The sequence below is a fragment of the Crinia signifera genome, chromosome 8, assembly GCF_055691185.1.
Source record: "Crinia signifera chromosome 8, ASM5569118v1, whole genome shotgun sequence".
In the NCBI taxonomy this organism is placed as follows: Eukaryota; Metazoa; Chordata; class Amphibia; order Anura; family Myobatrachidae; genus Crinia; species Crinia signifera.
In genome coordinates, this window is record NC_139224.1 from 33,388,022 (window position 1) to 33,397,144 (window position 9,123).

Sequence of the window (9,123 nt, forward strand, 5' to 3'; positions counted from 1 at the left end):
TTGAAAAAAAGGGGATTTTGTACTTACTGTTAAATCCTTTTCTCAGACTCCATAGGTGACACTGGAGAGTTACAGTGGGGAATAGAAGGCGACCACAGGGAGCTTGGGCACTTTAGAATAAATTAACAGTGACTAACTCCTCCCCTTCTACTTCCTCTCCTAGGCAGTCTAGGTATGTGCCCGGAGGGAGCTGGAAGAAAGGAAAAACACACACTTCCGAGAGGAGGTCAAACATAACATAAGAAGTAACACACACACTCGCATAGAGTGAACATATAGTTTTAAGAATAGCATTCATAACAGAATGAACCGATGCATAAAAAACTTGGTAAAAACTTAGAATTCAGACTAAGTATAACAGTCTCTTAACTTCAGGTAATTGAACCAACCTGAAACCAAACAGTAACAAGGAGAGACAGCGTCGGGTGGGCGTCCAGTGTCACCTATGGAGTCTGAGAAAAGGATTTAACAGTAAGTACAAAATCCCCTTTTCTCTTTCCTCCACTAGGTGACACTGGAGAGTTACAGTGGGGACGTCCCAGAGCTCCCAACACGGGTGGGATGACGCTGAGAGCCCCTTAACACAGAACGGCCAAACCGCGAAGCAGCTGCCGCAAAAGTGTCAAACTTGTAAAAGCGGACAAAGGTCCTCTGACCAGACCACGTAGCTGCTCTACATAGATCCTGTATAGAAACTCACACGGGCAGCCGCCCAGGAGGTACCCACCGACCTTGTAGAATGTGCGGAAATCGAAGAAGGTGGCACCCTAGAGGAAGCCACATAAGCTTGACGAATCGTCAATCTGATCCACCTGGCCAGGGCCTGCTTGGAAGCGGGCCAACCAGGACGCAGGGAGTCATAGAGGACAAACAAAGCATCCGACTTACGTACAGACTCCGTTCTGGCCACGTAAATGCGCAAGGCCCGGACCACGTCTAGCGCCCTAGACTCCTGTGAGTCCTCCCGAAAGGCCGGCACCACAATAGGTAGGTTAATGTGGAATGCCGAGACCACCTTTGGGAGAAAAACACTAGAGGTGCGCAGCTCCGCTCTATCCTCGTGGAAACGCAAGGGTGCCTTACAAGAGAGAGCACTCAGCTCCGACACCCTTCTAGCCGAAGCCAAGGCCAACAGTAGGACAGTCTTCCAAGTGACATATTTTAGGTCCACCTCCTCCATGGGTTCAAATACAGAGGACTGGAGAAAAGCCAGTACCACATCCAGGTCCCATGGAGCAGTAGGAGGCCTGAAGGGAGGTTGCAGGCGCAACACCCCCTGGAAGAAAGTCTGTACCTGAGGAAGAAGAGTTAGCTTCCTCTGGAAAAAAATGGAGAGGGCGGATACTTGAACCTTCAAGGACCCCAGCCGGAGTCCTGAGGACAAGCCCTTCTGCAAGAACAGCAGCAATCTGGCCAGCTTGAAGTTCACAGGGGAGACTCTCCTGGATTCGCACCAGGCCACATAGGCCCTCCAGATGCGGTGGTAATGCACCGAAGTAACCTGCTTTCTAGCTCCTATCATGGTTGGTATCACCGCCTGCGGGATCCCTGCTTTCCTCAAGATGGACCTCTCAACAGCCATGCCGTCAAATGTAGATGTTGTAAGTTGGGACAGGTGAACGGACCCTGTGTTAGCAGGTCGTCGCAGAGAGGTAGAGGCCATGGTTCGTCTACTAACAGGCCTGTTAGAACCGTGTACCACGACCGGCGAGGCCAGTCTGGAGCGATGAACAGCACTGTCACCGACTCCCGTCGGATTCTCTGCAGAACCCGAGGGATGAGAGGCACTGGAGGGAAGATGTAGAGGAATTGATCCGTCCAGGGTGCTGTGAGAGTGTCCACTGCCACTGCCTGTGGATCTCTTGTCCGAGCGCAGTATCGGGGCAACTGGTGGTTGTGTCTGGAGGCCATCATGTCTATCTGCGGACAACCCCACCGACGAGTCAAGGTCTGGAAGACCTGAGGATTCAGACACCACTCTCCGTGATGGACGTCTCGGCGGCTGAGGTAGTCTGCCTCCCAGTTTTCCACGCCTGGTATGAAAATGGCAGACATGGCACCTGCATGCTCCTGCACCCAGCAAAGAATCCTCTTCACCTCTCTCATCGCTGCACGGCTGCGAGTGCCTCCCTGCTTGTTTATGTAAGCCACAGCCGTGGCGTTGTCCGACTGCACTCTGATGTCCTTGTTCCGGAGAACCACTTCCGCTTGGAGGAGGGCATAATATACCGCTCGGAGTTCCAGCACATTGATGGACATCTGTGCTTCCTCCGGGGTCCACAGTCCCTGGAAGTGGAGGCCCAGCGTGACCGCTCCCCAGCCCCTGAGGCTGGCGTCCGTGGTGAGGAGCATCCAATTGTGTATGGCAAACCTCCGCCCCTCCTGCAGGTTGCTGGAGTCGAGCCACCACGCCAGTGATGCTCGAGCCTGATGGGAAATAGAGATTCGCTGATGTAGAAACAGGTGTGAACCTGTCCACTGGCGGAGCAGACACAGATGAAAGGGGCGAGATCGAAACCGCCCGTACTGCACCGCCTCGAACGTGGCCACCATCCTTCCCAGCAGCCTTGTGCAAAGGAGAACTGTGACCGTTCGATGCTGCAGCACCAGTCAAATCGCTTCCTGCAGGGACAAGATCTTGTCCATGGGAAGGAACACCCTTCTCTGGACCGTGTCCAAAGTCATCCCTAGGAACAGGATCCTCTGCGATGGGGTCAGCTGTGACTTCTGGATGTTGAGCATCCAGCCATGGGACTCCAGAGTCTGACGTGTCAGGTGGATGTTGTGCAGAAGGACTTCCTTGGACGGAGCCTTCAACAGAAGGTCGTCCATGTAAGGGACAATGGTAACTCCTTGAGCCCTGAGTATCTCCATCATGACAGCCATCACTTTGGTAAACACCCGGGGCGCAGAGGAGAGGCCGAATGGGAGGGCTCGGAACTGCAGGTGACCGTTCTGGACAGCAAACCGCAGGTATGCCTGGTGAGGGGGCCAGATGGGGATATGCAGGTATGCATCTTTTATATCGATGGATACGAGAAACTCCCCTGGTTCCAGGCCTGCAATGACTGACTGCAGTGACTCCATCTTGAAGCGAGTGAACCGCAGGAAGGGATTGAGCTGCTTTAGGTTCAAGATGGGCCTTACTGAGCCGTCTGGCTTGGGAACCAGAAAAAGGCTGGAATAGAATCCCTTTGCCTTTTCTGGTTCCGGGACCGGGATAACCACCCCTAGGTCCCTGAGCTTTTGAATGGCGGCCTGCAAGGCCCTGTATTTCTCTTGTGAAGCTGGCAAACCTGTGGGAAAAAAACGTTGAGGAGGAGGCAACAAGAAATCTATCTTGTAGCCTACTGCTACCAGGTCCTTTACCCATGCGTCCTGGCATGATCTGGCCCAAACCTGATGGTAAAACAGCAGCCGGCCTCCCACCCTGTGATCTGGACAGGAGCTGGGAGAGTCATCGCGAGGGCTTTGAGGTAACCTTTGCATCCAGGATTGGAGCGCTGGCTGAACCTCTGCCTCTTCCTCGGAAGCCTCTGGAACTGGTAGCCGTTCCCCTAGACCTACCCCTGAATCTGGGGGTGGGCCGAAATGACCGAAAGGACTGCCTTCCAGTAGTAGGAAATGACCTACATGGGGGAGGGCCTACAGTAGGCAGGAACTGAGACTTACCCCCTGTAGCCTGTGAAATCATTTTGTCCAGCTCTGGACCAAAGAGCGCCTCACCAGCAAAGGGTAATTGCTTCCACCGCCTTCTTGGAGTCGGCGTCTGCATTCCACTGTCTCAACCAAAGAGTACGGCGAGCAGAAACTGAGAGGGCAGAGATACGAGCCGCAAGCATACAAACATCTGAAGAGGCTTCTACCAAGTAACCTGCAGCCTCACGTATGTGTTCCACTAAGAGCAACATATCACTTGCCCCTGGGTCTAGAGAGGAGGCCACCTGGGATGCCCATACCTCCATGGCCCTATTGACCCAACAGCCCACTTGTGCTGGACGTTGTAAAAGACCAGCGGCTGAATAAATATTCTTCAGAGCACTCTCTAACCGCCTATCAGACACATCCTTAAGGGTAGAGGCTCCTGGAATGGGCAACACTGTCTTTTTGGACAAGCGTGATACCGAAGAATCAACAGCAGGTGGCGTTTCACATGACTTCCTAGCATCTTTAGGAAAAGGATAGGCAGTGAAAAATCTCTGAGACACCTGAAACTTTTTGTCTGGGTGTAACCAAGCTTTTTGCAAGTGTTCATCCAGTTCCTCTGAGGCTGGGAAATATGCAGACTGTCTCTGCTTTTTAGCAAACACTGAGGGACGTGCAGCAGGTCTCTCCTCCTCCGTGACATTGAGGGTTAACCGGACTGCTTGTATTAAGTCCTCTAAACCCTGAGAGGGGACATCAGTGTCCTGTATAAGCGGAGCATCAGGCTCAGCATCAGGCTCATGAAATTCACCCTCCTCTAGAGCTGGCATGTAATCATCTGTATCATCTAACAGAGGGACCTGAGGAAACATCCTATTAGCAGAAGCCAGTCTAGGGGGAGGGGGTGTAGAGGGGTCTGCATGCAATGCTCTAGACAGACCCTCCACAGCAGAGGTTAACTCTGCCTGCTGATCCCTGGCTGCATCCCTATCTTGTCTGGCCAAAGATAACTCAGAGGCTAGCTGAGAAATCACTGTAGACAACTGGGAAGCCCATACAGGCATGTCCTGCCCCGACATTGAAGGAGGGGGGGCTGGGGATGCAGCACATGAGGGACATAAAATGGCGCCCTCCGCGTGTGGGGTGAATTTATTGCTGCACTTCTTGCACGCAATATTTTTACCAGCCATCATACACTCAGCAATCTTTCACAGAGAGGAGAGAAAGAGGAGGTATAGAAAAAAATCAGAGTCTGCCACAAGCCTGATACGTGCACTGTATATAAATATAACTTGCGCCGGCTAAGGGACCTTTTTGGACACAGTCCAAGCCGCCCTGACCTCCTATGTCCCGCTGTGACTCACTGAACCAGGGTCACCGGCACTTCGCAGACACCTCGAGGGAGCCGCGGATCACGCTGCTGCTTCAATGGCTGCCGCTCCTACAAAGAAGGAGGAAGCGGAAGTACCCAGCATGCCGCGCTCTCGCTCCTCAGTAATGGCGCTGTATTTAAAAAGTGCGCTGCCGCGGCTTTTTACACTGAATCCCCCGCTAACGGGAGATCAGTGCTATACTTACCCCTGCCTTGGCTGTCGGGTGCGGCGTGCTGACTGGTCCTCGAGGCGCGCTGCAAGCAGCGGCGACGGGACCTCAGGATCTGTGGATCCTGCAGCCAGGTACCGGAAGAAAATAACTGGAAGAAAACCCCCAGTTCCGACCAGAATGTAGTTGTTAATCTTTCTTCATATCAACTATCCGATGAAGAAATGAAGATCCTGTCCAAAGGGCTATCTTTTTCCCCATCTGCCAATTTGGAAGTTCTTCTTTAAAAACCCTCTACAGAACAAGGACGGTAATTACCTAATCCCAGTACAACTACGCAAATTACTACCCAGATCTACCTTCGATCTCCAAACCAATAATTCATCTATTCAAACCTTTAACCGCCTGTTATCCTCACAAGTTGAAGAGCAATTGTCAAGAAAACAACCGCATCACTCCAACCTGAGTACAGCCGAACGCTATGTTTTGAGGAAACTATCTACTAATCGCAGTTTGATATTTAGACCGGCAGATAAGGGAGGAGCACTGGTGGTTATGGACTACAACAAATACAAAGCAGAGTTGGACACACAATTGTCAGACCGTTTAATATACTGTATAGAGCTTTGTCCCGGGACCCTACTTATGAATTTCGGATGGAATTGACCAAATTGCTCAAGGATGCGGTGCATCGCTCAATCATTGAACAACAGCTTATGGATGCACTGATACCACAATTCCGGGTAGTACCTGTGATTTACTGTATACCGAAGATCCATAAATCAATGGTGGACACCCCTGGTAGGTCCATCATTGCGGCAAGAGGATCCTTGACACAATTGATCTCTGTCTATTTGGATGCACTTTGGCTACCGTATATCCGTAATCATCCAAGATATCTGCTGGACACTACTTCTTTACTGTTGAGGTTGCAAAATCCATCAATACCTATGGAAGAACTGTGGCTAGTAACGTTAGACGTGAAAAGCCTCTACAGCATCATCCCTCACGAAGAGGGGATGGCGGCAGTGGAGGCTTTTCTTCTAGCACAGGAAGATTACAGTGGCCCCGATGTCCAATTCTTATTGTCTTTGTTAAAGTTCATTCTGACTAAAAATTACTTCCTTCATGATATAGGATTTTGGCTGCAACTGAATGGTTGTTCTATGGGGTCTAATGCAGCCCCAGCTTATGCCAATATTTATATGTTTTTTGCTGAACAATCCATTTTTTTTCAACCATCCAGAGATTTCAGCCAGGATCTTCTTGTATCTAAGATATATAGACGATTTGCTGATCTTGTGGTTGGGGCCTATCGCTGATTTGATTAATCATGTTGATGTACATAACAAAGGTGGTAGCCCGGTAAAATTTACCATTAATTATGATCAGCATCTTATTCACTTCTTAGATGTGGCGATACATTTACAGGAGGGTGTTCTTTCCACCTCCCTATTCCAAAAAGAAACAGATAGGAATAATTTATTGCATCATTCTAGTGCCCACCCGACTTATTAATGGCCTTCCTTATTCTCAGATGGTCAGGATAAAACGCATAGTTTCAGACCCTTTGGAGGAAGAGTCACAGATTGACATCCTGATTGAGAGATTTTTAGAAAGGGGGTACAAAGTACGTACTCTTTTGGAGGCTAGACAGCAAGCAGCATTACATGAGCAGTTGCTGACCCCTTCAACTAAAGAGACCAAAGCACCCATTCTTCCTTGGGTCACTAAATGTAATAGTGACAGCTCTACAGTTAACAAACTCTCAAAAAAATTGTGGCCCATCATACGCACGGATCAGGAGATTGGGTTATCTGATACACGCTTGATGGTGTGTTATCAGAGACCACCCAATCTCAGAGAGGTGTTGGTGAAATCTGATATCTCATACATCAGTGCGCCCCAAAAAACGGCACCTAGAGGGTGCATGCATGATACCCGGTAATGTTTTTTTATCATCCCCACCTGGGTAAGAAATTTACTATCCATCACACTCTTGCTGTGTACACACGGGTCTATATGATTGCCGGGGATATATTGCTAGCAATATATCCCCAGCAATCATATTGCTAGTGTCTCCTTTTCATCAGCGATGAAAAGGAGACACGGCTACGGGGCGGAGGCGGAGCGCAGCAGCAGGTGACGGGAGGAGGTAGGGAGCAGCGTCGCAGGGCATGGGAGAACAGCGCTGATTTCTCCGGCGCTGACCTCCTGCCCGGCGATCGCTGGGGGAAGCCGCTGGTCGCAGGAGCATGCTCCTGCAACCATGAAGGGCTGGCCGCGGGAGCGCGCTCCCAGCCATCTATCGCCGGCTGCACATGAAATCACTGGCAATATGGTCGCTGAGCGACCATTTTGCCAGCGATTGCATACATAATTGCACCCGTGTGTACGCACCTTAAGTCGTGTGAGTCTAGATATGTAGTATACCAATTGATATGTCCGTGTGGACTATCATATATCGGTAAAACCGAGAGGTCATTCAAAGAACGCATTACTACACATAGATTCACGATACGGGCAGCACTGGCAGGGGGTAAATGCGACCTCCCAGTGCCCAAACATTTTTTGGCCAAAAAACACACCCTCCCATCGCTCCGCTATCGGATGATAGACCATGTCCCTGTTGACATTAGGGGTGGTAACAGAGGTTTGAAATTGTTAAAATGTGAGACAAAGTGGATCTATTGGTTAAATACCATTTCTCCTAAAGAGCTCAATGAGAACCCGCAAATAATGCATGATCTGTTCTCATCTAACTAGCATTTAGGTAATTTAATTTAGGAATAAAAAATGTTTTAAATGTTTGTTTATTTTTTTTAGAGCGTTGTTATGGTGACGGGTTTGTCACACTACGGGAAGCTTGTTGATGACGTCACCCGCCGGGACCCGATCCGACGGGCGGTGCTACACAGCGTCAGTTTGGTGCACTCGGGTGGATATAAAAGGTATGTTTGTTACTATAATTCTGTTAAGCCTGATGAAAATGCCTATTAAAAGGCATTGAAACATTGCCTTGAATAACCTCAAGTGTATGAGTGATTTATTCAGCTGAGAGCGCCGTGCTCCTCCCCAGCTTGTATTTACAATTCATGTGAGGGCACCCAGCAAAGCTGCACGCTGACTATGAGTGGAGGTGCCGGTCTACTGCTTCTATATATAGCAGTAGGAACCGCTGTAGGAACCTGCTGTGTGGTCTGAGCTGTACCCTCTGATGTATTGCTGCCATTGAGGTTTAGCTCCTGATGAAGGTCCCCAGTGGACTGAAACGGTCGTTGAGTATTACTATTTACCTCTTTTGTCAAGCATTTTGAAACACACATCTGATTTTATCTGCATTTAAAATACTGGAGAGTGCGTCCTTATTTTCTATATACATGGACTTCTTGTTCTGGATGTCACCCTCGGAGTTGCCCCTTGCTGGATATATATATATTAGGGAATAGAAGAAAAGCGCTTCATGGTGCAGTATGTAATAAAAACACACCTTAACAGTCAAGGTCCACCGAGTAAAAGCAATGGGGACTCGTACCAAATTATTCAACAGTGTGGGCTGGGTACCACATGGTATAACATATGACCAAAGGAAAAGCTGCTCACGATACTCCTGGAGTCACCGCTCGTCTCACTAGAAGCCAACCAGCTGGTGTGCCGTGCAGCAACAGGAGACGACTCATAAGGCTTTGTCAGACGCCCTCTGAGGAAGTCTTACGACGAAACGCGTCAGGGCGTGGCCTACTACGCTCCACAGTCTGACACGGTGCCCAGTGATTCCATCCATCCGAGTCGTCTCCTGTTGCTGCACGGCACACCAGCTGGTTGGCTTCTAGTGAGACGAGCGGTGACTCCAGGGGTATCGTGAGCAGCTTTTCCTTTGGTCATATGTTATACCATGTGGTACCCAGCCCACACTGTTGAATAATTTGGTACGAG